The sequence below is a fragment of the Ornithodoros turicata genome, chromosome 4 (genome assembly GCF_037126465.1).
Source record: "Ornithodoros turicata isolate Travis chromosome 4, ASM3712646v1, whole genome shotgun sequence".
NCBI classification, from domain to species: domain Eukaryota; kingdom Metazoa; phylum Arthropoda; class Arachnida; order Ixodida; family Argasidae; genus Ornithodoros; species Ornithodoros turicata.
The window spans coordinates 27,691,958-27,697,318 of NC_088204.1; the positions used below are offsets into that span (position 1 = coordinate 27,691,958).

At 50.2% G+C, this 5,361-nt stretch overlaps 1 long non-coding RNA gene across 1 annotated transcript; it reads right to left on the reverse strand.

The window, feature by feature from the left end:
- Positions 1–346: 346 nt before the first annotated feature.
- Positions 347–1,240, reverse strand: LOC135392870 (uncharacterized). The gene is made up of 2 exons (XR_010422269.1): positions 987–1,240; positions 347–507 (listed from the first exon to the last, which is right to left on the reverse strand). It is a non-coding gene; the product is annotated as an uncharacterized LOC135392870 (long non-coding RNA).
- Between the last annotated feature and the right edge of the window lie 4,121 nt (positions 1,241–5,361).

Below are 5,361 nucleotides of genomic sequence, written 5' to 3' on the forward strand. Positions count from 1 at the left end.
GGCTTGCATTTTCCTTCAATGGTATCAAGACGGTCAAGATGAATTTCTTGGAACAATTATTATTAATGAAACGTGGGTGCATTATACAAGTGCTGAGACAAAATACCATAGGAAGTCAGTAGTAGTGTATCAGCTCAAGTATCCGGCAAGTCACATCTTCGTCTGGACGCCATTAATTAGCAATTAGAGCAATTTGGGACCCCCCACAGTAATTAGGATCATTCAGGGAGTCATTACACTAATTGGGGATCATCTAAGACACGTCCAGACGAAGATGTGAGTTGCCGGCTACTTGAGCTGATAAAAAATAAAAAAATAGGTAGAAAATAAAATGAAAAGATAGAAATAGAGTGGAGAGAAACAATTTATTCGAAAATCAACGATGCCGCGGCGAAGAAACGGCTCCGGGGTGACCAGTGCTTGTTGACGTCGGGTAGTTGCAGAGATCGACGACAGGTGGCCACTTAGTTGCAAGGCATCACACCAGATGGCGCCACCATCATAGCTCTAGAGGAGAGAGAGACAGAGAACAAGATACTAGCGGCAGGTAAAAATGACAGCACTGCTAAACAAGTCTAGGCATGCGAGAGAAAAGGTCTAACCGCTACTGCTAAACAGAAAACAGTACACATCGGGGAAAAAGGCTTACGGGGGGACGATCGCTTAGGCCTAACCTCAACACTACGCAGCTAACACAAGGCGGGAACCACACATCGCTAAACATGCGAGAAAAGGCTTAACACGAGCGCGGTCACCGCTAAACACGGCAAACATACGAGGAAAGAGGCTTACGGGGGGCGATCGCTTAGGCCTAACCCCAACACTACGCAGCTAACACAAGGCGGGAACCACACATCGCTAAACATGCGTCAACAGGCTTGGACACCGCAAAACAAGTCTAAACATGCGAGAAAAGGCTTAACACGAGCGCGGTCACCGCTAAACACGGCAAACATACGAGAAAAGGAGCGCGTCAAATCACTCACCTTTTCCCCCGCGGCAACTTCCAGGCAGAAACTGAGCGAGCGCGGAGAACATACGTCTGCTCTCTACGAGAGGCAGCCAGCAACTGAGCGAGCGCGCGGAGCGCACGTCCGTCTTCCGCGACGGTCCGAGAGAAACTGAGAGAGGCGACGCGCGCGCGCCCTCTGCTCCACCCGTCCGCGCATGCGCGCGCGCGCGCTCCTAGCGCCCCCTGCGCCGGCCGCGGGTGTTTTCGGTTTCGGCTCTCTGCTGCTGCGCGCGCGCTCCTAGCGGCGACGGGTGGCTTTTCAGTTTCGCTTTCATTCTCCGTTCGTTGCGCGCGCGCGTTTATCTCTATAAAGGCAGCGCGCACCGCGCTCGCGTCATCACTACGTGAAGATGTTCAGCTACCACTCTTTACAAAATTGTTCCCGCACCCACGCTTCTTGGGAAGAAGTGGAGAAGGAATGTTTCAACGGCGAAAGTCCCCGCAACGAGCTCGTCATCACTGCTTTTCGCTACGTGATAGACATGGTAGGCTTTGGCAATATAGGAGAGATCTCGCCGGGGCCGCTGCAGGAGATGGTGCGTCGAATTTACGCCCGTTACAAGAACGTCTGCATAACGGTTCCTGACGGACCCCTGGGACTGATGAGCGAATTTGTGAGCTTGGCCAACGCAGAATTCAACTACATCGCTGCAGACATCGTGGACCTTCTCGCTCGTGCCATCGCTCATATTAAGCACGCTCTACGGAAGCAGCGACATTTGCAAGCAGTCTACATCGCCAACTTTGTCACTGATTTATTGAAATACCGCTTGGTTATTGACATGCAACGCATTAAACAGTCCGAATAACTTTGACGAGACTCTGTGTGTTCTTTCACTGAAACATCTTTATTGAATACATACAAAGGACTTGGTCGATAGATGCCTGCACCCTCCCTGACTTGCCTCAAGAGAAAGGATATGGGGTATCTTCATCGCAGCGTCGTCATTGCGCGGGTCACTGCACCAGCACGATGACGGAATGGTCATTCTTTTCGTACACCCATTCCGCTACCACACTGCCACGATGACCCGTACTTCTCCTGTCTGCGAGAGAGAGAGAGAGAAGCATGTCTCGACTAGAACTTTTATTCTCGATTACATGCGCGTGCAGCTCTTTGTTCCGCGGTTACTCGATGCCTGACGACGTCGACGCTCTCGGGCTCTCTTCCGGGTTTTCCGTTGCTGCACAAAGAGAGAGAGCACTATCGTAATCCTATACGCGTCAAAACATAACAAAGCTTACCGTATTCGCAGCTCCCATAAGGGAAGGAGTGTACGGCATCCACGAGATAGCGCTTGTCGTCGTAGGGGACCAAGCTCTTCTTGAGTCTCGAAATGGTGTACATCGTTTGCTTTATACTCTGGATGGTGCACTGCTTCTGAGAGACCGCCGTTTCATTGAACAGAGAATCTCGGTACACTTCGTGCAATAAATGTTTCCTCACCACGTCCTTCTTAACTCCTTTCGCTCTCGCGATCTGTTTGTGTGACCCAGCCAAGAGAATGCTGTACATTTTCGCTCGGATGGCTACGACTTCCTGAATAACTCCACCCCCCGTCTCGTCTTTGAAGTACCCCATCTGATTCGCGTGCTCGTCGTTGAAAAGCGGGTGGTCTGGCGGATAGGAAGACAGATCTAACTCACTCTCAATCTTCACCAGCTGCTCTTCCAGGCTTTCACACGTGAGAGAAAAAATTATGCTGTCCGTGTCGCTATAGATCAATTGCACTGGACATGACAAGCGAGAAAAGAGCGACTCGTAGATGAAGCTGTACATTCGGACTTTGGATATTTCTAGAATGGCGAAGCCCACGTAAAGGGGGTGCGTGCATTTGATGCGGCGCTGCTTCATCTCGTACAAGATGCACTTGTCACTCAGAATGAGAAAATGCTGACAGTCGACGGAGCTAGCTTTTCTGAGCGCGCTTTCTTTGTCGTAGGCTATAGCGTACCTTTTCATCCGTCTTACATTTTGTATCGTCTTACCGAACGTACTGTTCGACATGGTTTTGTACAGAAGTCGCTCGAATTTCGTGGACGCGGCATTCCTCAACGCGACGTTTCTCTGCACGAAGGTTCGCAAAAAGTTGTCTTGGCGGAACGAGAGGATGCTGTGAACACGTTTTATTTTCATGCCCAACCTCACGTACAGAGCGAGCAATGCATAATGAACGACGTAACGTTCTTTGTCGTAGCACGTCAGCAAGAGTTTCTTGGTGGGAGGGGCGTTCAGCGACAACGCATCTTTCAGGTGGCGTTGGTAGGGGGAGAGTTCGTCCTCGTCCACGCACCTGTGTTCGGGTGCCAGGGGAAAATCCCTGGTGAGTGCGTGCAGTTCTTCGGGATACGACAAGTCTACCACGTACACGTAACCCACTTCCGAATCGTGAGGAATGTTGAGAAAATCGATCTCGCTCCACCTCGAAGGATCCACCCACTCAAAACCACCTGTCGGGAGATGGAAAGTCATCGCGTACGGGTACAAACTGTTCACGTCGAGGTACTGGATAAAAGTCTTTTCTTGGTGGGGATCGTAATCGTCACACCCCTCGTGATTAGCCCTACAGTATCTGTGGAAGCTGTTACAAATGCCTCCCCTGATCCCCTTCTCGATCGTTTCATACATCTCTTGGTCGCTTATGAGCTCGAGTTTGACATTGGTGAGCTTCAAAGCGCTACTCCACGCGTAACTGGCGAGGGACACGGTGCGTAAGATATCTATCCCATCCGTCTCTAGCGCAATCTTTCTGAAATACAGCACGATGTCGCACAGCTGACAGGTGTCGAGCGTGACGTAGAGACGCGTGTAATCTCCTAGGTCCTTGCATTTGAACAATTCGAAAATCTCGAGGGCGTACTGATAGTCCTCGTCCGTGATCTCTTCATCGTTCAGGTCACTTTTGAAAGCTTCCTTTGGCGGTAGTGCGGGCAAATTGTACGCTTCGAAACTGTCGACGAAGGTGTACGGGTAAATTCCCTTCTTGAGAAGCCGTCGGAAACGGTCACCAAACATTTGACGGGTGCAATGAAACGCACTCTCGCCACCGCTGGAGAGGAGCGTTTCTACCAGGTTAGACAACGAGAGGTTGAAAAACTGCGTGGTATCGCGGAAATAGAGATCTCCAATATTGAACCCTCTTATCTTTTCCGAGCTCGAAGCTAAGATCCACGGTTCGCCCAGATTTAGAACGTGCATGTGGCGGAGAAGGGAGCTCAAATCGTACTGCAGGTTGTGCACGCACACGACGAGTTCTTTGGTGTTACGACACGTAAGGTTACACGTATCACACAGCGTCGCGACAAAATTCGAGGAACCGGGGTCTACGAAACGGGTGTGGTCGTGATGCGACACCTTCCGCGTATGTCGGTTAAATTCGATTCCACAAAATTCGCAGTGCGTAGCGCTCGCGTGCCGAAAGTGGTCTTCCATACTCATGACCAACGGTGAGGGAAGACGGTTCAGCCTATCGATTTGTTCGCTAAATCGCTTTAGTGCGAGCAAGCATTTTTCTGCCGCGTTGGGTCCCAAATAGCCATCTACGTCCATTATTTTCCCATCACAACTTCTCACTAGCACAATGCTATACGAGCTCATCCTGTGCACACTCGAGGCGTCCTTAACGAGCGCGTCCTTTTCCAGTATGCTTTCCGTGTCCAACACCGCAAAATAGGGGTAGGGATGCATGTACTGTATCTTGGTGAAGGAGACGCTCTCCCCCGCTTTTGGCATTTCGAGAATTACTTCGTTTACGTCTCGACACAAACGTTCGTGCTGCTCCAACGCCCCTCTCGTCCTATAACCGCTAGTGCATTTCTCACAATAAAAATAGTCTCCTCGTCCCATGAAAGTGCTAAATTTTCTGATTCCATAGAAATGATCCCTAACCTCGAGCAGGTGGACTTTATCCTGATAGAGCGTGCAGGGAATCCGCCCGGTAGATATCGAACTCGTCTGCTCGTCGAACACGTAGATGTAGACGGAGATTTTGTTTTTTCTCTCCCACAGGGCAATGTCTTCGTAAGTGACTGGGAAGCAGGGTGGCCAGTACGTTACGCGCGTCTCCGGATTCGAAGGATTCATGTATTTGTGGTATCTGACATAATCGTTTGGTTTGTTTCTCAACGGATGCAAGAGTGCCAGCACGCTATACTTGAAACACTCGTTTTCGTGATTCGGTGGAAGTTTGACGTTTGTGAGAGTCTTTGTTTTTTTCTTCAACATTTCGGGAAGCTCGATCGTGCATCCAATCCGCTTCGGTTTTAAGCGCGTTAGTTTTAAGTCGACACATTGGACGTCGTTCGAGGTGAAACCAGACCCTTCTCTCGCATAGTTTTCAACGCGTTGC